Source organism: Ambystoma mexicanum, chromosome 3q, assembly GCF_040938575.1.
Source record: "Ambystoma mexicanum isolate Mex_15411 chromosome 3q, UKY_AmexF1_1, whole genome shotgun sequence".
Classification (NCBI taxonomy): Eukaryota; Metazoa; Chordata; class Amphibia; order Caudata; family Ambystomatidae; genus Ambystoma; species Ambystoma mexicanum.
In genome coordinates this window covers 1,014,501,344-1,014,529,129 of record NC_090926.1, presented here as the reverse complement: position 1 = coordinate 1,014,529,129, position 27,786 = coordinate 1,014,501,344, and positions in this window count along the sequence as shown.

The window sequence follows — 27,786 nt, the reverse complement described above, 5'->3', positions numbered from 1 at the left end:
TCTCACTTTAAAAGGAGAAGCTTTTCAGCTAGTAAATTACATTTTAGGTTTGTACTGTTTGTTGATTTTATTTTTCTCTGGGGTGTTGTCGCCATCCCTCTCCCTTTATTGTCTCTGGGCCGTTGTTGCCACACCTCTCCCTTGTTCTCTCTTGGGAGATTTTCGCCAGCTCCTTCCATTAAGAACACCTGGTCATACACGTGATGTTGAATACACAATGACACTCCTACAGGCAAGATGGAGGCAGCCTATGGTGCAGAATGACTAATCGCCCGCACTAACGTGAGAGGGGGTTCAGATTCTATTAAAGACAAGAGGCGTTGTTATGCATGACAATCTTTACTTCTGAAACCGCAGCAGCAAAGAAAAAAACTTTTACAAACAAAAAAGTTTCAAAACAGAACTAAATAGAGTTCAATGTCAATGTTAGGGGGACTCCCCAATCCATCAGGGAGGACAGGTCATGCCCTGCAGGAGACCATTGGGCAGTGACCTTCCGCTACATAAGTCCTTTACTCAAAACACAACCCCTCTTTCTGCAGTTGTCTTGCACCAGACACCCATTGCAATGATCCAACTGCGTAGCACGTAGAAAAAGATCCTGCGAAACTGAAGGGATCCCAACCTCTCCGCAACCTTAAGCTATGACGCAGCTCTCCTGGATAGGACCTCTCATCCGAAAGCTGAAACAAAATGAAACAAAACAGGGTGGGTGGGTGTAAATAGAAACAGAAAAAAAGGGTGGGTGGGTGGGATAATACTCGCCTCCTGTCTTTAATAGAATCTAAACCCCCTCTCATGTTAGTGTGGGGGATTAGTCATTCTATGGCATGACAGGAGGCTTCATATTATACAAGTTTGAAGCCCTTGTATCCCCTTAACCCCAACATGATCAATACACTTGTGATAAAAAATAAAAATGATTCCAATTATTATTCCCTTGACCAATCAGCTGCTTTGATAATTTTTTCCCCTCCAGGAGAACGTCCTAAACACCATAGCATCTTCAACTGAAGAACCAAAGGAGTAATTAACTCACTCTTTCCGCATAACTTACTTAATCCAATTGGTGAAAGGGGCAAGGGACCCCCAAGGAGTTCCCACACGAATAGCAGCTGAGAGGTATTAGGAGACTAAGAGACTCTTTATTCCACTGAAACATTTTTAAAACACTTAACTCATACATTAAAATGTTTGGTAAATCTGGATAATAGAAGGAGGAAACACTACGCGACCCCTTCTGGCAACAAAGAAAATGACCCTCGGTGAGAAACATTAACTGTCCATATCTAATGGACCGATATCGGAAAAAACATTTTAACAGGAAGAACTATAACACCTGGATAACTTTTTAAAGCAGTTGTAGCCCAGACAACCCTCCCTTAGAAAATAAAACGCACTAAGCCCATATGATGTAAACGTGCCGTAGAAGAAAAAACACCTAGCTTAGGTGAAACCCCAATGGCACTGGACCTGAAGGCCCTGCAGACCAAGGCCTGTCTATCCACCGTTTACCCCTTTAACGACCCTGTGTATCGTTGAGATAATGACAGTTAAATATATTCATCGACATGTAATGTTATGGGAACATAGAGCCACACACTTACCAACCCAGCGGTTGCCAGCTGAAAGGTACCCAGAATATTAAAGGCTGCCCCAAAGTCCTTGATAACACAGAGAGAGTCCTGAGAAAACCCTCAGAAGCATCAGGAAGAGATGAAAGAGTTCTAGTAAGTAAGAGAGAGAGGGGTCCAAAAGGGACATTCATAAGAGAACCTTTTTTTATCGGAACAGAGATAGGCCACGGGTGGAGAGGAACTATACCAGTAATATCCACCGTAGATTCCTATAAGGCTGGGAACCACCCCCTGCAAAAGCCCACACTAGTTAAGTCAACTGCATGCGCAGCTGAACCAGAAACTCTTGCTGTCATGGCAAAGGAGGAAAAAACTATACCACAAGGAAACCGGTCAATCCCGGAGGAAACAGTCTGGAGGTAGTGCACTGGGATCCACATTCTAACCGCAGAGCCGGGGAACGTAGCATACAAGGGACAAGGGAAAGAGAACCACTAAATTGCAACCCAAACATACAGGATCTTGGCAAAGAGCGTCCTGTCTAACATTATGGTGTTCTTGTCCTGGAGATGTCTGGCATTGAACCTAGAAAAAAAAGCTCTTGACTGCAAGAGGGTCTGCTAACAATTCCAGACTGCTGACATGCAGTTTCTTCCCTAAGGTGGACCACCTGTGCCTGTGAAAAGAAAACCTCCTATCCTGACACCCTCAGCCCAATCTGCTGGTATCTGACCCCCGGAAAGACATCCGAAGAAGGAACAGAAACAGCCGGACATTCTAGGCATGCATGAGCCTGAGCCACTGAAGGAGTACCAATGTGACCTCAGGGAACAGAAACCAACTGTGAGAAAGACAGATTCTTGCGAGGATATTTGGAACTATAACTCGGCTGGAACTGACCATCTGCCCATCCATGTTAGCTAACTGAGGGAAACCCTCCCTTTCAAGGGAAGAAGATGGATTACCTTCTTATGAAGGAGAGTCTGTCATCCGGAAGGATGAAGATGCAGAGCTTTAATCTCTTGTATTTATAACAAAACAACTAACTTCAAAGAAATCCTTCCGAAAACCCCCTTGGAACTGATGCGAGTTATCACTAGCTTCATTAACCTGGTGAAGCACAGGGCCGAAGGGAAAAGCTAAACCGAAAGGGAGGGACATTGTTAAGTGTGGACCCATCAGTGGAACTAAAGATGATACTCCTGATGAGGAGGAAAAACAGGAACCACCTAGCCCTCATCCCTGAGGTCTAAATTTATCATACAGTCCGCCAGGAGAATGGCGCCAATAAGTATAATAAACCATTCCATTTTGAAGATGTAACAAATGGATGTTAGAACTTGCAAGTTAACTATTATTATTGGGCAAAACACCTCCCCCACTCCCCCGTGTAGCGGGAGCATAGTTATTGCATTCACAATTTAGAAACTATGAGGTCACTGACTTCCACACTATCATACTCTGCTTGCCCTACTGAACACTGGGGGAGGAGGCACAGGAAAAACGGAGGAAATACTCAAAATTAACCCTCTTTAATTTACTGTAAACCCCCGGGGATTTGAAGGTGAACGCCCTCCAAGAAAAATCTCTGGCCAGCACAACATGAGGCATAACAGGAGATACCCTAGGTCTAGCAGGACCTCTGCCGGCACAACCTTTTCAAAGGAGCCAAAAAATGGTGTTCAAGCCCCTCGAGCAGAGGAGTAACAGTGCGCACTTCCTAATGCGCTTTGTCGAGGATGGGTAGAGCCCTGGGAGAAAAACAGTGAAAGGAGCGGGCTCTGTTCCCCTGAAGGGCACACATCTTAATGAAAGCAAACCTGCCTAATGGCCAATTGAGATGAATTCACATGAGAAAAAAAACGTACTCTATTCTGTAGAAATAAAGGCGTTAGTGAAGCCGAGCAGGCAAACCATCCCTATCCAGCTCCGCAGGACTCGCACATCAACCAGCAAAGCCAGTACCAAAGTCTGGGTGATCTGACCCTACACATTCGATAACCTGCCTTGACAATCCTCAATGCCTTATTTACCCCCTTTTCTGGGCCTGTCCCATTTATTTTGGACCTAAAGGATACCATGAAGTGGTCGAATCCAGGAAGAGGGCCATCCTTATAAAGAAAAACAGATGAACTGTGTTACCCCTCTTTTTGTGGAGGAAAATGGGAGATCTAAGTTTAATAAGCCCTTTCGTGGAGGCAAAACCCAGGCAACTAGGTTATCAAAAGAAGAAAGGAACTGCGGGTAATAGCTATCAGATCCAAGAAGGGACAGACAGGGGCCCTCATTACAACCCAGGCGTTAAGGGGTTAACGGCGCCTTAAAAGGTGGCGGCGCCGTTAAACCCTTAACGCCTGATTACGAGGTCCCTTTGCGGGTGGCACTTTAATGCCTGCTTTTAGCAGGTGTTAACAAACCAACCCGCAAAGGGACCTTGGTGCTAAGTACGGTGCCGCAATTTGCAGCACCGTATTTAGCGCCTTCCCCATTCCCATTGAGCCCTATGGGGCAAAAATGGGAATGGAGAAGGGCCATGGCGGCATGGGGAATTACTGCCCCGCCAACCTCGGAATGGGGCGGTAATTCCCCATTCCGCCATGTCGGAGTCGGTAAGTTACCGGCATGGACCATGGTGCTATGAGCACCATGGTCCAACGCCTGGGTCGTAATGAGGGCCAGGGACTGTCAGTATTACTCCTTCTCACTTCCCTGCTTAACATGAGAGGGGGCGTGTGGGGGGATGATGCGAGAAGGACTGAGTTGTCTTGCAAGAAGATTGCTAACTAATGTACTTAAAGAGAGCTTAAGTCAAAAAAATGTGTTTAATAGGCACCTAAGGCTGAGACTAGTGAGAAAAAAACAAGGATTGACCAGAAGTGTCCACTGCGGTACCAATGGTTGAACTCTCACTTTTATTAGAAGAAAAATGAAAATTCTATTATTTGCACTTAATATAAGCACAAACCCAGCAGGTAAGGGTTAATGTTCCTCCAACACGACTCATATTCTCGTTGTAACAGAGGAAACATTAGAAAAAACATACTGCGCAGGCGCACATCCAAGCTGCTCACCCTAGCAGGGTGTGGCACTCAGCAGGACACGAGGGGGTAACCTCACACTATAAATCAGGCAACGCCTGAAGCAGAGCAGGTCGTGGAATGCCTACAGCAAGGCGAACCAGCTGTGCCGATAATCTTCCTAAAAGAAAATGCTATAATGATATAAATACATTTATCTTCTTAAAACGCGCTTACCCATACCATTTGTGTTACTACGCGCGGGTATGGCATTCACACCCCGTCATACTGTATGGTCTTGCTTCCAAAACCTAGTGTTGCTCTTAGAACCCCCCCACCCCGTGTGCAAAACCTGAAGCAAAGCTTTTGAAAGGCTTGCACCTGGGGCAGGGGTGGATGGTACACCTGAACCATAAACACATTAATAAATTGAAATAAAATTAAAATATATACATACATACACATATGTAATTATATGCCCCGCGTCACTAAAATGAGGGAAAGCTATAAACAAACAAACATGCAAGCAGTGTGCAATACATTCACTTTGTATTACAAAATTACAGTGACGCGCTGCGGGCTGAAGCCTAGCTTCTTGACATGCCGCACGTGTCACTGATGAGGGAAGCCAAGCAAAAAGAAATAAACAAACACGCGAGGAGCGTGTAATACAGAGTTACAGTGACGCGCTGCTGATAAGGGAACCAGGCTAAAACAAACACGCGAGCAGCGTGCCATAATTTATCCAAAAGGAAAAAGAAAAAGAACACGCTGGGCTAACTGGGCCCGGTAAACAAACAACACCCGCCAGCGACCGCCTGAAGCAAGGGCTTCAAAGGCACGGCACGCACGGTGGGCAGCTGAGAGGAACATAGGCTCTGAGGCAACGGCGCAGATGCACCTAAACAAATAAAGTCTGCTTGGGGAAATGATATAAACACTAGTACACTTTCTCACAAGAGGACGCTATGCCAAGAAAGTAACACACAGTAAACCAAATAGCAAAGGCACAGTATGAAAGGACTATAATGAGTTACTTAGCTGTGGCATCAGCAGCAAAGAAAGAGGGGTTGTGTTTTGAGTAAAGGACATATATAGAGGAGGGTCACTGCCAATTGGTCTCCTGCAGGGCATGCCCTGTCCTCCGTGATGGATTGGGGAGTCCCCCTAACCTTGACATTGAAATCCATTTAGTTCTGTTTTGAACATTTTTTGTTTGTAAAAGCTTTTTTTCTTTGCTGCTGTGGTTTCCGAAGTAAAGATTGTAATGCCTCCTGTCATGCCATAGAATCGCTGCAATTTGTGTTTAAGTGGCATAAAAATGCTGCTACCATGCAGGGGATTAAGGAATACATTTCACAATCAGGGACCTTTGGTCACAGGGAATTGAATTCTGTTTGTGTCCTACTGGACTCCAAGGGATATGAAGCTCATCCAAAGGAAGGGTCAGCTTTTGCACTTTGGGCTGAAGATTCATCACATAAGGCAGAGGGGCTCTTTTACAAAAACAAATGGAAGAAAAGGTAAAGGTAGACAGGAAATTGCACAATAAAAAGAATAATGATAAAAATGAGCATGCTCTTTACCCGGTCCTCACACCCCTTAATGAACCCCCCACCAATGATGAGGATCCTACACCTATCTATTATTCCCTGGTGGCACGACAAAACCAGGCACCCCCTCATCCCCAGCACTACTTCAGTCTTCACCTATACCATCTACTCACACACCGAGCGCATCACCTGCAAGCACTACTCCTCAGCTTTCTGGTAACTCGGGCCCAAGTACTGTGGGCAGTACAAAGAATATAGAATAATTTACATAGCCCGGATAGGGCTATCTCTCTCCCTCCATAATGACTCCTCGAGAGTAAAGGGAGTAACGGAGAAATAGGGGAAGATAGCATTACATGGATATAATGTATTTGAAGAAGACCTAAGGGATGTTGTGTAATAGACGGGTAAAAATATGATTAGAGACAATGGAGAATTACTGCACAATGTCTTAAATGAATTGGAGAAAGACAATGGGTTAGGTGCACCCCCACTTATACCAGAAGACATACCACAGCTGTAGGGGGCGGTCATAAGAGGACATGCATACCCAGTCAGAATGATACCAACACACACCCAGGGGGTTCCAAACTGTGCCATACCACGTAGTGCGGTCGCCAGACTAAATACGGTCCTTCAAGGAAGCATTTACGCCACTTCGCACACATCCTTAGAAGTTTATCAGGGAGCTAGAAAGCATTATAGATTCCCGCAACCCTACTACTGCAGATTTAGCAGGATTACTTGAACAAATCATCAACCGAGAGCAGCTACGCACAGTTCGAGAAAAGTCAGAGTGGCTCCAAACCTTTAGAGATCCATTAATTGGGAATCAGGCTGGGACTGATCAAAGATTAACTATGAGAGGAATTGCGACAAAAAGAGGTGACATATCAAAGGTAATATAAGACATAGCAAAGAGTAAGACTGATTGGTCAAAGGTGGTTTCTTTAAGGCAGAATAAAACACAACACCCCGAGGATTTCTTATCAAGAGTTATTGTCACGTTAGAAGATCATTCTAATATAGATGACGTAACCCACACAGCCCCTTAACTTACAACACAATATTTTGTTGACAGCCTTCTCCCTGATATTAAAAGTAATGCTGAAAAGGCAGTTATTGATTGGAAGTGTTAGGTGATGACAGAAATAATACTAACGGTTGTGCACATGTACAGTTTGCATTTAGAAAAGAAAGATCAGAAGACAGAAAAGCTGCTTACTCTCGAGTTGGCTTAATTTGACCAACCGCAAAGGCAGGCCCCTGTGGGACAACCCAGCACCAGGGGGTTAGCAGATGGGGTACAGACAGTCTCTCATCCTCCTTTTACATCCTTTCCCACAGCACTGAAGTGAGGGGTTCCCCAGTGCTGTGCTCTGTCTCCCCTGTTGTTCAACTTATATATGCGGGCCTTGGCCAACTTGATTACTGATCATGGGGTACACTTTTTCTCATATGCTGACGATAGACTGACTCTTTTCCGTCTTAAAGCCCCATCCTCTGACCCTCCTTCTAAACTTAAAGACTTCCTCTCTGCAGTAGGAGAGTGGATGGCAAGAAATTGGCTTAAACCTAACAGAGACAAAACAGAGGTCCTTCTGGTGGGATCAAACTCTGTAGAAGGATCATGGACCTCTGACTACTGACCTGCTTCCCTGGGCCCCTGTCCTGAGCCGACTCTTATAGATAAAAGTCTAGGTATTAAACTAATGGCTACCAGCTCCAGAGAGGCTTAAATGTCAGCTGTCTACCAATCTGGCAACACTAAATTGAACGTTTTGAAAAAAGTTCTGCCTTTTCTCTCGTCTGAATTTAGGATTAAGATTGTTACTGCATCCATAATGGGCTCTGTAAACTACTGCAACAGCATCTACCTTGGCCAACCTGAGGCCCTGCTTCAACGCCTGCAGACTCTTCAGAATGCAGCTGCTCGTCTTGCATTGGGTGCCCCCAGACTGTGACATTCTTGAGACCTACTTTGTCAAATGCACTGGCTTCAGGTTAGAAGCCGGGTCAAGTTTAAAATCCTATGTCTTGTACACCGAGTCACTGACAATGCTGGTGCAGAATTCCTATGGTCTAGGCTCACGCCCTACACCCCTAGTAGGCTCCTTTGTTCTGCCAGTCAAGCTCTGCTGTGTATCCTCAGATTCCGCCTTGTCAGGGCTAGAGGAAAATCGTTTACACAGCTGACCCCTACACTTTGGAATGCTCTGCCACCTGACCTCCGCAACATTACCGAATATCTCCACTTCTGGAAGGCCTTCAAATCCCATATGTTTTGAACCTGCTTTGCATCTGTACTCATCTGCTCCTCACTAGCCTCTTGATGCCTTTCTGGTCTTTGTCGACGCTCTATACATTTTCATACAATACAATAAAATACAATACAATACAATACAAGGGGGTGAGGAGACAAGGCCCCAAATGACCTCAGAGAAATGGTGGCCCATTCAAACCCCCACAGGGTTCCCAAAGTCATTACTCTTAAGGGTTTGGACACTGGAAATCAAAATGCCCTGATGGGTTTACCCTTTACATTCCAAAATGAATATGTATGGACAAGCCAAATGCAACAGACACTTTGGTACCCTAAGCTACTAGTACCGCAACAACAGCAACAAGGACCAGCTAACAATACTAACATGCAAAGGCAGCCCAGACATCAGACACGCCAATATAATCCACAAGCAGACCCCTTCCCAATTGGATACTCAGACTTCTCATGCTGACATAAGGTTGCCCCAGGACCACGCATTGTTGCACCTGTATTCCAACTGGACACATCCAATTTTCATTGCCAGGTAGAATACGGGGGTAGCACACAAACCTCCTAGTAGACAAAGGAGCGTAGAAAAGTACCCTCAAAGCACAAAACCTTCCCTTACCACATTCAGGGAAAGATTTAGCTACCATGGGAGTGGAGGGTGTCATTACATGCCTACCTTTAACCAACCCGACTGTGTTAACCCTGGGGCCCCTCAACACCACATAGGCATTCCTGCTCAGTCCAACTACCCCTATAGATCTTTTGGGCATGGACTCCCCCAGTGCCATGAGTGCAACCACTTACTTCAGACCACACAGATCACACATTCATCTACTTCAAGATCCTGCTGCGGTGGTAGATCTCCCCACAGCAGCTGAAGGATATTCTCTAGCTGCACATACTGAAGTGCTTGCAAACTTCACACACATTTTTGATCGATTGGCTTCAATATGGCACAAAACAATTATGGGCAACCGCTCAAATGATGCAGGACTCATTACTTCTTGTGAACCTGTAGTGATACCTTTAAAAGTCAATGGCCTCATTACACAGTAGGCGGTGAGCCATGGCGCTATTAGCGCCATGGCTCATGCCGGTAAAATACCGGCACCGCCTTGGCGGAAAGGGGATTTACTGCCCCATTCCAAGGTTGGAGGGGCGGTAAATCCCCTTTCCGCCATTGCCCTTCCCCATTCCCATAGGGCTCTATGGAAATGGGGAAGGCGCTAATTACGCCACCGCAATTTTGCGGTGCCGTAAATAGCTCCGAGGTCCCTTAGCGGGTTGGATTTTAACGCCTGCAAGAAGCAGGCGTTAAATCCTCCAACCCGCAAAGGGACCTCGTAGTACAGCGGTAAGGTTTAACGGTCACCGTTGCCATTAATGGTGACCGTTAACCCCTACCGCCGTCCGTGTAATGAGGCCAATGTCACCTTCCCTAAAGTGAAACAATACCCCCTTATGCCACAGACAATCCAAGGGGTTGAGCCTATTATCCATGACCTATTGACACACGGGTATATTTGTTTATACTGTATCTACCGGCAATATTGTGATTTTCCCTATGCGGAAGGTCAGGGCCAATACAGAGTGATGGAAGTTCAGGACTGAGGGCAATTCATGAGATTGTGGCCCCAGTGGTGCCTAACCCACATAAGATCCTCAGAGCAATTCCATCAAGTACCACTGTTTATAGTGTAGGTGACTTATGCTCAATATTTTTCTCAGTGCCTGTTACACCCCAGTCTCAGTTTCTATTTGCATTCACCTTCCGGGGGGGAGGGGTGGACAGGAACAAACACTGAATTGTCAAATGAAATGGGCTAGGCTCCCCCAGGGATGTGTACACTCCCTTGCCATCTTTTCTTGGATATTGCACGTTGATACAGCATCCCTTTGCTTCCCGGGATATTCCACACTCATTCAGTATGTTGATTATTTATAACTTTGCTAATCTGATCAGGCAGCAGCACAAAAGGTTGTCCATTATTTGTTAACTAGTTGGCCAATTTAGGCCATATGTTGGCTCCATCTAAGATGCAGTTGTGTCAGTCAGAAATAAAAAAACTCTGACACATCTTAACGCCTGGTCATAGGGCCTTAGTCCCATCCAGAGGAAAAGTCACAATGACTATGTCTGCACACAAAAGCTGAATTAAGATCATTTTTAGGTGTACTAGGGTATTGTCGGGTTTGGATAATGGATAACACAATGCTGGAATAGAATTTGCAAAGTGCGCCCAAGTGGGATGCCCCAAAGGAGATTGTCTGGACACTGATGTGGCTTTTCAAGCATTGAAAACTGCATTATGCACTGGCTCGGTGTTGGGCTTTCTGTCATATGAACGGAATTTTGTTCTTTATTGTCATGAGCACTCAGGAGTAGCATCCGGAATACTTACACAAGATCATGGGGGAAAGTCACGCACCATTGCTTATTTTTCTACACCTCTTGATACGGTGGCTCAAGGGAGGATAGCTTAACGGCAACGTGCACGCCTTGGAAGCAAGACGTCACGAAGCAACACAGGTTCGATCCCCGGGTCCGCGCTTAGAAACCTCTGGGTGTTTAAGCGCATTATAAATACGCAACTAAGACAACAAAAAAAATAAAAATAACAATTACGCAACTGAAAAAACAAACAATTCCTGTAACAGCGCCTCGATGCCCGCGGGCTGTGTAAGCGCTTTAAAAATGCAAAATAAATAAATAAATAAAATAAGGTTTTCTAGCTTGTTTGAGAGCAGTCTCTGCATCGTTACTTCTCACCAGAAAAGTAGCTCCAATTGTTTTAGGTTCACCTGTAACTGTTACGGTCCCACACGCTGTGCATGTCTGGTTGTTGCAAAGCAAAACGCAACAGCATTTGCTCCGCTATGAGGAAACACTCTTTAATGACCCTTCCATCACATTAGAACATATGTGCCATCTTAATATTGCCTCATTGTTAACAGCGCCTGCGCTACTTGAAGAAAATATGCACAATTGTGTTAGTGTGGTTTCTCAATGTACTATCATCAGGCCTGACATACGGAAAGTTCCCTTGGAATGAGTGTGCACTAATTGTGTGGATGAATCCTCCCTGCACCTTACCTCCTCTGATGCACTCTCGTCTGCATATGCTGCTATTGAATAATTTAATGTGTTGTTATGATGGCTCAAATGATGCATGCTCCTACTTCAGCCCAAGTTGTGGAGCTTATTGCAATAACATCTGCGTGTCATCTTGCATCCGCTGACTCTGCCACCATACACATAGACAGCAGATACGCCTGGGGTGTAGCTCATGATTTTATCAAAATTTGGAAAAAGCAAGGCTTTCTAACCTCACCATGGACACAATCCTCAATAGCATATATATTGTGGCTCTCTGTTACGCTCACCTGACTCCCAAGGAGGCGCAGGTCTGGTTTGGAGTGTTGTTGCTTCTTCTATGGTGAAGCGCAGGACCCGGAAGATGGACTGGACTGGACCTTCGAATCTGGCTTGTCTGGCTCGCAAGAACATATTTCTGTATGTGAAAAGGGAGTATTAACAATCTGCGGGAGAAAGTATAAGACTCCCGCTCCCTTCTCACCCCTCTACGAAACCCTCCTGCGACCCCCACGTGAAGTCTCACCTTAGGGTTTGAAAGGTTGAGCTCTCCATCCTGCTTCTCATGCAGGGGGGCGTTGTATCCAGTTACTTCACTAGGATTTTGATTGTAGAGGGTTCAAGTTTTGTTTTCCCGGTATAGTACAGTAAAGATTCTGTTAATGAGTATGATTCCGCAATAATAATTGTTCGTTGTCTCTTTTTCAGGTGCGGAAACTATTCCGAGAAGAGCTGTGGAACCGAAGAATGAGACTCTGGTGAGCTTGATGAGAGTTCTCTCAGTGTCCTTGTATCAATGCGCTCACTAACGCTGATGTCTTTTTTCCCCATAGGGGCCGGGGTCCTGGAATGCCTGGATGCGGCACCGACCCGAAACGAAGCTCAATCCAGAAGAAATCAGGTAAGTCTTTAATGGGCGTTTGGGCAATGTCTTTTCATGCGCCCACTAATGCTGATGTCTTTTTTCCCCATAGGGGCCAGGGTCCGGAAATGCCTGGATGCGGCACCGACCCGAAACAAAGATCAATCCAGAAGAAATCAGGTAAGTCTTTAATGGGCGTTGGGTAATGTCTTTTCATGCGCCCACTAACGCTGATGTCTCTTTTTCCCCTTAGGGGCCGGGGTCCGGAAATGCCAGGATGCGGCACCGACCCGAAATGATGTTGGAATAACCCAACAGGTAAGCTTTGTAATGGAAATTAAGGTTTCCTTGTTTTCTTTCCCCTCTCACCTTTATTCTTGTCTTTTTCTCCCTAGGCGCGGTGATGTGGCTGCGAGTCCAGATGTTGCCGTAGAACGTGGTGGTACCTTGTACAGGTGAGTGAGATGCGCCGCTGCAGCGATCGATGCGATGTGCTTTTAAATGGATGTCTTCCTTTTCAGGACCGTCGGCGAGATGTCTCCGGAATGCGGATTTAGGAGGTAAGGACTCTTCTTTTCTCTTCTCTTCTCTCTTTGCAGGTGTTCCAGGATGCTGGCAGGAGTGGCAGAAGACAGAATGCAGGAGCAAACACGGTGAGCGTCCAGCTGCTAGATGCAGAACAATGCGAAGCATGAGTTGCTGCTTGGGCGTGGCTTAAATAGCCTTCAAAGTAGTTCCAGGTATGTATCCTTCCTCTCAGGTCTGTATTCCTCCCCTGACCACACCCGTGTGGTTAAGTAGTTCCAAAGATAAAGTAGTCCCATTCAGGCCTCAGAAGGCCTGGATGTTGCAGTATGGTCTGCATCAGGTAAGTTAACACTAAGCACCTTTAACACAAAGTCCCCTTTCATGAGCCTGGCGCCTATGGCGCCAGGACTGTGGCCCGATATGAGCCTGGCGCCAAAGGCGCCAGGACTGAGTCCAAAGAGCCCCTACTTGAGGCTGTTGTGACTTCCCTTGAAGACATGATGTCTGCCTCTGGGGTAGCTGGGTCTTGGCTGGCACCTTGGAGATAGGCATCATGACAGTACCCCCTCCCAAGGCCCCTCCCAAGGTCGTCCTTTCCGGGGGTTTCGGCTTGCTTGGGAATTTTCGGTGGAATCTTTGCACTAATCACGGGGCGTGTACATGGTCACTTGGTTCCCAAGATCTTTCCTGAGGTCCGTACCCCTTCCAATCAACTAGATATAAGAGTTTTGATTTTAACATTTTGGAATCCAATATGTCCTTAACTTCAAATTCTAATTCCCCATCGATTTGAATCGGTTCAGGTGGTTTGCTTAGTCTGGTTCCAGGCTGCACCGGTTTTAACAGTGATGCATGAAAAACGGGATGAATTTGCATGTTGGCTGGTAGATCGAGTTTAAAGGCCACCGGGTTAATTATAGCTTTGATGGGATAGGGTCCAATGTATCTGGGATTAAAAGTCTGCGGTCCTTTGAGAGGCAAATGCTTGGTTGCCAGCCACACCTGGTCTCCAATCTGGTACGAAGGTGCTTCACTCCGATGTAGATCAGCATTTTCTTTGTATTTTTTCTTGTCTTGTTGGAAATGAGTTGTAGCTTCCTTGAAGGCTCGGGTTATAGTAGAATGCAAATGATTAACTGCAGGCATTTCCAGGTTTTGAGGAGGGTCTAGGTCTGAGGTTCTAGGATGATGACCATACAAGGTGTAAAAAGGGGTTTGTCCTGTTCCAGAATGTACAGAATAGTTATATGCATACTCTGCGATTCATAGAATATCTTTCCAGCTGTTTTCAGATTGTTGCAACATGCACCGAAGATATTGTTCAAGGGTTTGGTTAGTCCTCTCGGTTTGACCATCGGTCTGGGGGTGGTGACTAGTGGATAAGCGTACATCAATTTGTGCCAGTTGGCAACATTTCCTCCAAAAATGGGAAATAAATTGGCTTCCTCGGTCTGAGATTAATATGGATGGAAAACCATGCATACGAACTATGTTTTCCAGAAATTCCTTGGCCAAGATGGAGGCTGAAGGTACCCCTTTTAAAGGGATAAAGTGGGCCATCTTGGAGAACAGATCCACGATTACCAAGATAGTGTTATATCCATAGCAAGGAGGCAGGTCGGTAATAAAGTCCATTGACAAGGTGTGCCAAGGGGCTGGTGGAATATCCAAGGGTTGTAGGAGACCGGCTGGTCTCTTCTTTTGACCTTTATTTTGAGCGCAAACTCCGCAAGACATCACAAAAGATTTTATGTCTTTTCTCCAGGATGGCCACCAGAATTGTCGTTTGATCTTTTCCTCAGTTTTTGCGATACCAGGATGTCCTTCCATTAATGTATCATGATAGTGAGCAATGACCAATTCTTGCAGTTCTTTGTTGGGCAGAAATAACCGCCCCTGGAAGTACGGTAAATCGTTATTAACGGAAAAGTGTGACCCCTTTTGAGTCCATTCTTGCAAGGCTGTGGAATTTAAAAGTTGTTTAACTCGAGTTTGAACGTCCTCTATAGTTTGTAAAGAGGTCAAGCCTAAAATTCTTTCTTCGGGTATAATTGGTACTGGTTCTAAGTTTGAATTTGTTTCATCCATTCCAATCCGGGATAAAGCGTCCGCTTTGCCATTCTTGCAACCAGGACGGTAGGTGATTATGAAGTCAAATTCTGCAAAGAATAAAGCCCATCGGAGTTGGCGGGATGATTGGTCTTTGGCCGTTTTTAGATATTGCAAATTCCTGTGATCTGTAATCACCGTAATGGTGTGTCTTGCGCCGAGGAGGTAATGACGCCAAGCCTTGAAGGCGGACTTAATAGCTAGTAATTCTTTGTCGGTGATTGCGTAATTGATTTCAGGAGCCGTGAATTTCCTGGACCAAAAGGCTACAGGGTGCATCTGGTTAGTTTCTGGATCCCTTTGAGACAAGACAGCACCCATGGCCAAACTGGAAGCGTCGGTTTCAACAATGTAAGGGAGATCTGGGCGCGGATGCTTCAATACAGGGGCGGAGGTGAATTTGGTCTTTAGGTCTTGAAAGGCCTGTTCTGCCTCAGGAGTCCATTCGAAACGTTTATTCTTCCGTAAGAGGGCTGTTATGGGTTGAACCACTCGAGAAAATTCCGGGATGAATCTTCGATAGAAATTGGCAAAGCCAACCATACTCTGAACCCCTTTAATAGAGTTAGGAGATGGCCATTTGAGGATGGCGTCCACCTTTCGCGAGTCCATTCGGATTCCTTTAGGTGTCAGGATGAATCCGAGAAACTCGACCTCTGTGGTATGAAAAACGCATTTTTCGAGTTTCGCAAACAGGTTGTGCTGGCGCAATTTCTCAAGAACTGCCCTGACATGTTTTCTGTGTTCGGATTCCGAGGAGGAGTATACCAGGATGTCATCGATATATACGATGACACAAACATCGATAAGTTCCCGAAGAACATCATTCATAAAGTATTGAAAGGCGGCAGGTGCGTTGCATAATCCGAAGGGCATCACCTGATATTCAAAGAGCCCATATTTGGTGCGGAATGCAGTCTTCCATTCGTCGCCTTCTTTTATACGTACCAGATGATAAGCTCCTCGGAGATATAACTTGTTGTATATACAAGCATCTTTTACCTGGTCAAGAAGTTCAGGGATCAGAGGCAGAGGATAACGATTCTTAATCTTTATTTGATTTAGGGCGCGGTAGTCAATATATGTCCTAAGGTCGCCTTCTTTTTTCGGCACGAAGAACAGAGCTGAGGAAACAGGAGACTTTGACGGGCGAACAAAACCGTTGGCAAGATACTGATCTAAATACTGACGCAAATGAACGTTCTCAGGTTCAGTAAGAGCATAAATCCTACTACAGGGCGGTTGAGCATTGGGTACCAGGTCGATTTGACAATCGTACGACCGGTGGGGAGGTAACGTGTTCGCCTGTTCTTTTTGAAAAACGTCTTGGAACTCTTGGTATTCAACCGGTAGTTGTATCGTGGTGGAAGTTACTGTGGCCAGACCCATATCTGGATTTCTTGGATAACAAGTCAGTTCACAATCAGGAAAGGTTATTCTCTTTGCTCACCAGTCAATTCGAGGATTATGTGTTTCTAACCAGGGGATTCCTAGAATTACTTGAAATTGTGGGGCCTTGATTACATCGAACACAATTGCTTCCGATGTCCATCTTGTCCCACTAGTGTCATTTCTGTAGTGGAATGTGTTACCGGCCCTGAGGCTATTTCGGTTCCATCTACTGTAGTAATGACATCCTTGTTAACTTTCGGACAGAGAGGAAGATTAATCCTGGAGGCCAATTCACGATCTACATAGTTTCCAATAGCTCCACTGTCGATGTATGCTTTTATAGCATGCAACCGCTGAGGCTGTTTCGGGTCCACGAGCACCATTGGTAAGACAAAATGCGAGGTCAAAGAGTCTGTTTTCAAGCTCGGCAAGCAGACCTCTACGCTTGTCGGGCTTGACCGTTTCCCGAATCGGGTTCTATTAAATTGTTGTCCGTGGCTCCAACCACCTTCTTAGGTGGCTTTACCGGGCAGTCTCGTAGAAAGTACCAGAAGCCCCGCAATAGAGACATAGTTGCTTTTGCCGTCTTCTCTCTCGTTCCTTCTGCGTCAATTGTCCTTTAACACCGCCGATCTGAATAGGTTCTGAAACGTCGGTACTCTTAGGGTTAGCGTGAGTTTTGATCAGCACTCGAGTTTCGAACTTGGACCGATCTGCTTTTCTAGTTTGCAGTCTGTGGTCAAGTTCGACCACTAAGTCTATGTATTCTGCGCAGGCTTGAGGAGGATTTACTATTTGAGCTAGAACATCCTTAAGTTCTCCGCGCAGGCCTCGATGAAATAGTGTGATCCTTTTATTTTCGGGCCACCCCGTTTCTACAACCAGACTATTAAAGGTGGCAATATAAGATAAGAGATCTTGGTTACCTTGTCGTAAGGATAATAGTTCGTTGTCAAGGGCCTGTCCCTGAGAGTGTCGAGCGAATAATCTTTCCATGCTCGCCTGGAAGCTTTGAAAATCCTGGAGAATTGGGTCATCCTCACTTACCAACGGAACAGACCAATCGGCAGCACAGCCACTGAGATAAGATAATACAAAGGCTACCTTGGTTTGATCATTAGGGAAGGCCCTAGGTCTGCATAGAAAGTGTAGGCGACATTGGTTCATAAAAAAGGCATATTTCTTGGGGTCCCCCGCAAAACGTTCAGGCGGGGCCAAAGGCATGTTTCCAGGTAGATTGATTTGCACCGGGTTATTTGAAACCATTGACGAGGCATTACCCCCATAACTAGGTAAAGGAGTTTGTCCTGCTTGACCCTGCAACAATCGTTTGGCCAGGTCATCAGTTCTTTCCTTGGATAAGATTAATTATCTTTTGAGAGCATTAGTTTCCTGGCGGGCGGAGTGTACTTCTGCCCTTAATTCCCCCAAAAGCTGAGCCAGCTGGTCTGTCTCGGAAGTTTCCATAGCGCCCGGATGGGAAATTGTAGGTAGGCTTCGCATTCTGTTACGCTCACCTGACTCCCACGGAGGCGCAGGTCTGGTTTGGAGTGTTGTTGCTTCTTCTATGGTGAAGCGCAGGACCCGGAAGATGGACTGGACCGGACCTTCGAATCTGGCTTGTCTGGCTCGCAGGAATATCTTTCTGTATGTGAAAAGGGAGTATTAGCAATCTGTGGGAGAAAGTATAAGCGTCCCGCTCCCTTCTCACCCCTCTACGAAACTCTCCTGCGACCCCCACGTGAAGTCTCACCTTAGGGTTTGAAAGGTTGAGCTCTCCATCCTGCTTCTCATGCAGTGGCGCGTTGTATCCAGTTTCTTCACTAGGATTTTGATTGTAGAGGGTTCAAGTTTTGTTTTCCCGGTATAGTACCGTAAGGATTCTGTTAATGAGTATGATTCCGCAATAATAATTGTTTGTTGTCTCTTTTTCAGGTGCGGAAACTATTCCGAAAAGAGCTGTGGAACCGAAGAATGAGACTCTGGTGAGCTTGATGAGAGTTCTCTCAGTGTCCTTGTATCAATGCGCTCACTAACGCTGATGTCTTTTTTCCCCATAGGGGCAGGGGTCCGGAAATGCCTGGATGCGGCATCGACCCGAAACGAAGCTCAATCCAGAAGAAATCAGGTAAGTCTTTAATGGGCGTTTGGGCAATGTCTTTTCATGCGCCCACTAACGCTGATGTCTTTTTTCCCCATAGGGGCCGGGGTCCGGAAATGCCTGGATGCGGCACCGACCCGAAACAAAGATCAATCCAGAAGAAATCAGGTAAGTCTTTAATGGGCGTTGGGTAACGTCTTTTCATGCGCCCACTAACGCTGATGTCTCTTTTTCCCCTTAGGGGCCGGAGTCCGGAAATGCCAGGATGCGGCACCGACCCGAAATGAAGTTGGAATAACCCAACAGGTAAGCTTTGTAATGGAAATTAAGGTTTCCTTGTTTTCTTTCCCCTCTCACCTTTATTTTTGTCTTTTTCTCCCTAGGCGCAGTGATGTGGCTGCGAGTCCAGATGTTACCGTAGAACGTGGTGGTACCGTGTACAGGTGAGTGAGATTGCGGCGCTGCAGCGATCGATGCGATGTGCTTTTAAATGGATGTCTTCCTTTACAGGACCGTCGGCGAGATGTCTCCGGAATGCGGATTTAGCAGGTAAGGACTCTTCTTTACCCTTTTCTCTTCTCTTCTCTCTTTGCAGGTCTTCCAGGATGCTGGCAGGAGTGGCAAAAGACAGAATGCAGGAGCAAACACGGTGAGTGTCCAGCTGCTAGATGCAGAACAACGCGAAGCGTGAGTTGCTGCTTGGGCGTGGCTTAAATAGCCTTCAAAGTAGTTCCAGGTATGTATCCTTCCTCTCAGGTATGTATTCCTCCCCTGACCACACCTGTGTGGTTAAGTAGTTCCAAAGATAAACTAGTCCTATTCAGGCCTCAGAAGGCCTGGATGTTGCAGCATGGTCTGCATCAGGTAAGTTAACACTAAGCACCTTTAACACAAAGTCCCCTTTTATGAGCCTGGCGCCTATGGTGCCAGGACTGTGGCCCGATATGAGCCTGGCGCCAAAGGCGCCAGGACTGAGTCCAAAGAGCCCCTACTTGAGCTTGTTGTGACTTCCCTTGAAGACATGATGTCTGCCTCTGGGGTAGCTGGGTCTTGTCTGGCACCTTGGAGGTAGGCATCATGACACTCTCCTTGATGCTATCTTGTTACCCACAAACATAGCTATTGTCAACTGCTCTACACATACAAAGGAGTAAGATGTGGTGTTCAGGGGTAATCAAGCAGCTGAAGACACCGCTCGTGGGAATTGATGATCCCACCGACATGTAGTACCCCGAGCGTCGCTGAAGCCGTGGCCAGCATATATGAGAGCGACCGTCAGGTGTATGTGACAGTTTGAGTATGTTACAAACACTGACCACAAAAAAAGAAAAGGCCAGATGGGAAAATAAGGGAGCAGGGAAGGATGTAGAGGGGATTTGGAGACACTGAGGGGTAATCCTATCATGCCTCAAAAGGCACGTTTTCGGTTAGCTGGAAGTGTGCATGGTTTAGCACATGTGCATGAACACCCCATGGTGTTACAGGTGTATTTGGTATTGTGGGCTCCAGGGTTCACAGCGGCCGCTGGGGACCAGAAGGGCCCTTTTCCTATGGCACCACCCTCGGCCAGTCAATTTCAGGCCTGGCAAATTGTATTTGCCCACTTCTCACCATCTGTTAACTCATGCATCTACCTTCTTGTAGTGGTTGACATATTAAGCATATAGGCCAGAGCATATCCCTGTAAGAGGGGCGACGCCCAGACAGTAGCTAAGCACTTGTTGCAAGATTTTATACTGAGATAGGATATCCCTGTCCTACAGATAGCTATAGGGCCACTCAGGTTGACAATTCTTTGATGTCTCTGATTTGTTAAGCCTTATCTATTGAACATAAGCTGCATACCCCTTATCGACCGTAGGCATCGCCCCCACCCCCCCCCCGAGTGGAGAGACGCTGTGCAGATCTTAAATCTAAAATAGAGAAGATCTGCGCAGCTACTCAACTTAATTGTCTCCAAGCTCTGCCCATTGCATTTATGCACATGCAGGGCTTCATTAACCAAACCATTGGTCTTTCCCCTCATGAAATTGTCACTGCACATCATATGCGCTTGCCTGGATAAGCGGGCGCATTCTCATCTCTTCCATTGTCTGACGCAAACATGCTACAGTATTTTATTTCATTGACCAGCCTCTTCACCTCAGCCACCTTCCGAGAACAGCCGAGCAAGCCACTTCTCGATGTACAGCCTGGCAAGGTAGTTTCTGTTAAGGTAAATGCCCAGAAATGAGCATTGGAACCCAGGTGGAACCCAGGTGAAAAGCCCCCTTTGTGGTCGTCTTGACATCATACACTGCCATCTGCTACGAGGTGTTACCAGTGTGGATCCAAGCATCGCATGTCAAGAAGCAGAAGCAGCTCCCCGCCCTCCCATCCCCACCAGCAGCACCATTACAGACTGTTTCTGTTTTGTGGAAGGTTACAGACCAAACTACAACCTCTCATTGTAATATGAGACACAGAGTGAATAAAATAAATGAAAGTTGAAGAGCAGGAACCACTATCAGACTTACCAAGAGAACATTAGGAGGTTCACAGCCATAAGACAATCATTGGCAGCTCAGTGGTGGGAGAGAACGATGTGTGATTGTAGTAACACACAAGTACAATTATCTACTTGTAGGAATAACATAACCTTGTGACTAATCACTGCTCCAAGTTTATGCTCCTGTGGTAGTATTTGATGCATGTAGTTTGGATCGATCGATTGTGAAGTTTTGTAATCCGCTTGTGTTTGTCTGATGGTTTCTACTTTCCTTTTCTGTTTTTAAAGGTTTATTGTAAACCATATAAAAATAAAAAAATTAAATTAATAACATAACCGTTTCCAATTATTCTGCCAAACACTATATATCATGCCTCCACTGAAGAACTTACATGTACAGCATAAGATGCCACTTACCTCAGAATAGGAGCTTATGATACATTGGTAAATACCTATTGACGCAGGCATGTACTAAGCACATAATCAGTGCATACATGGTATTGGCATTGTGATAGGTGTCGCCGCAAACACATTAAGTTAGTACCCCTTTTATCATTATCAAAGAACCATCTCTTCTTTTTCCCCATATCAGCCTGGAGAAGAAAAGTGAACAAGGAGACAGTAGGCACTCAAACTCCCTTAAAAGACACGGCTAGGGAAATAATCAAGGCAGGAATCACAAAACTTACCACACTTTCACAACACGTCAGATCGGAACGTGCACAGCCTGTTAGCTTTAACATTTATAAAACAAACCTTTTCTCATCATTGCCATATAAGACGCTCGCCAGACGTAACTGTACCGTACCAGAATGTACATCCTGCCCAGATGGGTGGGCGGGACAATCCCTGGGAGACGCACCTTGCCCAGAATACAAGGGATACGACCCCATTACTTACTGTCCACCTTTTCCACATTACTATAAAAAGCACAAATACACCCAGACAGAGGGCAAAACCCCTTTGCTGTTATAGTCATTCGCACACTTGAGGGACTTGCAGTTTATACGTTCCTATGGTAACCCTGAGTCAAGCACCATCCTTCCACAATACCTTCAGCTATCCCTCCGCAAATACCTCCCCTCTCGAGCTCTTTGCTCCTCCACCTCTAACTCCCTCACGGTCAGACGTTTTTCAGAGAAACGAGCTGGGGGTAGATCTCTGTCTTCGGCTTGGGCCTTCCTCTGGAACAGCCTCCCTGCCACTTTAAAAATTGAGGAGAACCATCTCCAGTTCCGGGAGCACCCCAAGACCTTTCTCTTTGTTTCTGCCTTTGCTCCCCGTCTCCCCTACTGATCTGCTCTCTCTTGGCACGGTACACCTGGCCACCCTCTATCCTCTGGGCCCAGGTACCTGCTCACCCTGCCACCCTCCTTCATTGCCTCCTGGACACCCTTGCACCTGGAACTGTATCTGTACCCATATAGTCCCCCTGCTCCCCACCCATTTTCCTCTTTTTCTGCACTTATTCAGACTTACCCTGTCTGCTGCCTTAAACACAGCACTTGCCACTTGCTGGCTGCACTACCACTGTTTATTGCCTTTATTATCTATTTATTTTTATTTATTATTATTTATCTGTTCTACTCTGCTCCGCACTTTCCACTCCCCCGTTCCATGCACTTTTCCCCTTTCTCTTTCCCTTTCCCATGCACTTGCATGTTCTCAATGTCATTGGGCCTAGTAAGATCATTGTTTGTTCTCCCCTGTTCTCCTCCCTTGCCTTGTCGCGCTCTGAAACACTTGTGTATGAGCGCGATACAAATAAAATATCATATCATAATTGTTGAAAAGGGCAAGGTGGGGATTCTGATGCTGCTTGATCTTAGCGCAGCATTTGATTTGGTGGATCACCAAATCCTGCAAAAAGCCCTGGACAACATAGCGGGCTGCTCCCCAACGGCACTGGCATGGCTGAGCTCCTTCTTGGCAGGTTGGAGTGCCCGAGTGCGCTCGGGGGATAAATTCTCTGAACCTTCGCCTATTTTTTTCGGAGTTCTGCAGGGAGCTAGTTTATCTCCCCTTCTCTTTAATCTATATATGAGATGCTTATGTGACCTTCTAGAAAGCGTTGGCGTATTCTTCACAAACTACGCCGACTATATGCAATTGATCTTTGAACTAGGTGGGGATCATGCTGTAGACCTTGCTAAAATAACGGAAGTCTACAATATAATAGACAAATGGTTGCGACAGAATTGGATGTACCTAAACGGTTCTAAGACTGAACTGATGGTTTTTGGCTCATATCATGCCAGAGCCAAACTGGGCCCAGAATATGAAGCCTTTGTTATAAAGGAGGCAATTATTTCTGTCTCGTCTTAGGTCAAAACATTGGGGATGAGGATGGAAGCATCAGTGGGATCGGAAGCACAGGCGAAATACCTCCACAAGAATAATGCCTACTATTTACACCTGTTGAGAACCATCCGTCCATTCCTCAATGAGGAAAATACGGCCACAGTTGCTAGGGCAATTATTATGTCCCGACTGGATTATGGTAATGCTTTGCTCCTTGGTGCCTCCAAGAAAGAAATAGAAAAGTGTCAAGTCATGGAAAATCACACCATCCGAATAGTGAAGCGCATCAAGAGCAATTACGGAAGGAAGAAAATCACTGCACTGGCTGAGAATAAAGGATAGAATTATCTTCAAATCTATGACTATAGTTTAGATGTATCTATGGCACAGCCCCGAAGTACCTAGAGAAACAGTTCTCGAAATACATTCCCCTTAGGTCTTTATGATCGGAATATCAGGGCTTATTAAACGTACTGCGATTTTGCCTGGCCACCAGCAAGGGTAAAGCCTTTGCAGTACAGGCAACACAGTACTGGAATAAGCTACCTCGCTCCCTCCGGTTGGAAACAAACCTGCTTTCTTTTGGAAATCTCTGAAAACACATCTGTTTAGATGAGGGCACCTGTTATTGTCACTCTTAACTGCTTGTCACAATCTGTGCAAATTATTGTCCTTGTTTGATGTTTTGTTCTGTGTCCCAAGCGCCCTGATGCCGGCGGGCTTTTGGCGCGATATAAGTACATAAATAAATAAATATATATCATATCCGTGCTCTTCCCTTCTCCCTTCCACCAGCCCTCCCTGCACCCCCTCTGCCTTCTCCACCTTGGATTAGATAGCAGCAGGTCACGACACCCGGAAAGAAAAGCCATAACCAGAAGCTCCATGCCAACCTTGCCCGAGCAGCTGGCGAAGGGCAAGGCAAAAGGTACCTTCCTTGGGAACCTTCCACCCCTATTTGCCTGTGCGCCATGGGTACCCAATCCCTGCAAGGTAAAGCTACTGCAGTCTGCAGAGACACACAGGTAGGAGGAGAGTTCTTCATTGTTGCAGTGTTGCACTCCCAATCTTGCTAGCATTTTTCTCCCACTGTGCTCCCTGGATTGGGTCTGCTTTGCACTTCGAATCTTGCTGGGTTGTGTTCCACCACATTGCATTCTTTTTCCACTGTGCTAGCTGGGTTGGGTCTTTACATTTTGAACCTTGCTAGCATTTCACTTCCACAACGACATCCGACTTGAGTTCGGTGACAATTGGAATCTTGTTGATGTTGTGTTCCACCCATTGCTTCTTTACTTCCACACAGCCACATGATATGAGGTTGGTTGTATTTTGAGTCTTGCTGGGGTTGTGTTCCACCACATTGCGTTTTCTTCCACTGTGCTCGCTGGGTTGGGTCTGCTCTGCATTTTGCATCTTGCTAGTGTTGTGCTCTGCCACATTGCATCTTTCATCCACAGCGCCATATGATGGTGGCTGCCTCGCCAAGGAATCCTCCTGCAGTGGGAACGGGACCTGCAAATCCCTCACATGCTTGCAGATACATGGCACCTGCCCATGACACAGTGGTGACTGCTATGATGTCCCCTGCTAACGATGCCTAGAAAACCATTATGTACATCCAAGCACACTGTTCAAAATATCGAGCTTGACCATGCTAAAATGGCTGCCAGCAATGTGATTCCCCCGGCCTCCCTAGATGTTTGCAGCCAAGCCTTTTTTCGTTGCTTCGGATTGGCCTGCGGAGCACACAAATAAGGCCAACAGCCTCAGCTAAGGCCAAACAAGCCTGTCTTGGACTGCCCAACAACCAGTTATGTCCTTCCTTATAGCCTGCACTACAACATGACACCCTTCTTGCAACTGCATTCCGCCCACCAATCCGCAGTGAAACCTTCCTCATGCCTGCCCCTGCAATGCCAGCGATTGTGATTAAGCACCTCCCCTGCCTGTCACCGGCTGCAACAAACGTCTGATCTCCGTAGCCCGTGCATATACCTCCACCACCACTGCTCCTGTTATGCCACATACAAGATTTTCACACATTAGAAGATCTCGTTCTGTCCATCCACCACCGGTCCTCATTATGTCTATATTCAAGCAAAACAGCTGCCTCAGAGCCCGCACCAACACTGTGCACTCCCAGCATGAAGGGGAGAGAAGCTGTCATTACCCGCTCAAACTTAGTAACATTCCAAACTTCCCTCCGTGCTTTAACAGCACCAACGGGATTTCGGCATATCTTATCTGCGCCTACAGGTGGAGGCTGCTCCGCACTCGCTCCAGAAGCCTGCCACCACTAAATCCCTCTTCTACCAGACAGCCCTTCTCCCACCTCTTCTTAAGCACAAAGCCAAAGTCACTTTCAGGCAACCCTCAGCCGCCTCCTCCTCGCTCATACCTGACTGTCTGACCGCTATTCATTCTTGGTGTGCTTGCTGCAAATTACCTCTCCCTCAATGTCATTAAGACTGAGATCATTCGCATTGGGACCCCTGCTCTTGCTTTCCCACTTTTGCTCTGGCCGGCCTCCCTTGGCCTTGCGCCCGCATCCACCTGCAAAGCAAGAAACCTTGGGGTCATCTTTGACTACAGTCTCTCCTTCTTCTCTCAGACATCTCTAAAAAGTCTAACTATCAGCTTTACCTCCTCAGAGGTACTCTACCTTTTTTCACTTTCCCCCAAAGACTCACTGTCTCCAGAGCTCTGGTTCTCTCCAGGCTGGACTATTGCAACAGCCGCCTCTTCCTCAACCTCCCTTCTTCTGCCCTGTGCCCTCTGCAACTCATCCAGAACAGAACCGCAAGACTTATCCTTGGCCTCAAGCATAGGGACCGCATCTCTCCGGCACTGAAATCCCTTCACTGGCTCCCTGTGGCTGAAAGGATCAGATCCAAGACCCTTTGCATAGTTGACAAGGCTTTCTGTGGCCTGGGACCTACCTATCTGCAACGCTGCCTACCACCTAAATACTGTCCCTCATGGGCCCTCTGCTCATCTACCTCCAACCTTCTGTGAGTGAGCCGGTTCCCCAAGCAGAGATTTGAAGGGATATCCTTAACCTCAGCAAGTGCCTCCTTCTGGAATAGCCTCCCTGCCGCCTTTCGTTTTGAGCCGAATCTCCTTAAATTCTGGAAATTCCTCCAGACTTTCCTCTTCTTCTTTCTCCCTCTACCCTGTTAACCCAGTTTCTCTGTTTTTTCCCTCTGTCCCTCCTCTTCCTTACAGCATGCCGACTGACCTCAGAGTCTCACTGGTCCCCGCCAGTCCTCTCTTACACTTGCCTCAGGGCCCTACACCCCACCCACACTCAATGCACTTGAGAAATTAACCCAAGAGAGTGGCTCTCTCTGCACTTACCCCAGTCTCAACCTATAGGGTCACAGGAAGGGGGAGGATCAAGTGCACCCAGTGCGCGCCTGAAGATCATCTGTCCGTCTCCCTTGTCTTCACCCCTTAATGGCACTGTTAAAACTGTAGAATCGCTGCCAGGCCTATTTGCTGTCTCCCAAACTGTTAAATGTATTTGTTATGCACTTACTTAGCCTGTGCAGACTATTATCATCTCAGAATTTCAAGGGCTCTGAGCGACTGTTTATTTTTTCCCATGTTCCCACCTTCCGTGAGCGCTTTGAATCACTTGCCTGTGTATAGGCACTATATAAATAAAGAATACTATACCATACCCAACACCCATGTACGACTCAAACTAGCTCCATTCCAAAACATCCATATTGCACCTACCTATCACGATAGTTCTATCACACACAGCCAGCCTATCTCACAGGGCTCTTCACTGCCTTTCCTAGAATCTGACATCCACCGCCAACCAGCAAACAGTACTTCCAAGGCCACCAAGGAACCCCGCCTGTCAACCACCCACTTAATTGCGCACTTATCAATGCTAGATCTATGCATGCCCATCCATTTGACATCCATGACCTCATAACAGCTAACAACTTAGATTTGCTAGCTGTCTCCGAAACCTGTCTCAATGCTGTCTTAGGTCCCACACTATCCATTGCTATGCCTCAGGACGACACTATCCTATGCTACGACAGACCTGAAGCCAAAGGTGGCAGAGATGCCTTCATTGCCAAATCCTCACACTATCAGACAACTTAATGCAACGCAGCTCGATAAATGTGATCTACTCTCCATAAACATACCATTATCCCACACTGACACCATAACCCTGCACCAGATCTACCACCCTCACGCCCTGTCCTGTCCTTTGAGGAGAACCTCCTACACCTACTCTGCACCAACATTAAGTCCTCTTCCAAATCTCTCATCTTGGGAGATTTCAACCTAGGCTTCACAGACCCAGACTAGCCCAATGCTAGCTCTGCGGCTAGAGCCCTCCAAACCCTGGGTTTCAAACAGTCCATCACAGCACCCACCCAGATCAAAGGTCAAACTCTGGACTGGCTAGTTAATCTTAATTGTCATGTCTCCATCCTGTCCAATATGCTTTGCCCCTGGACTGATC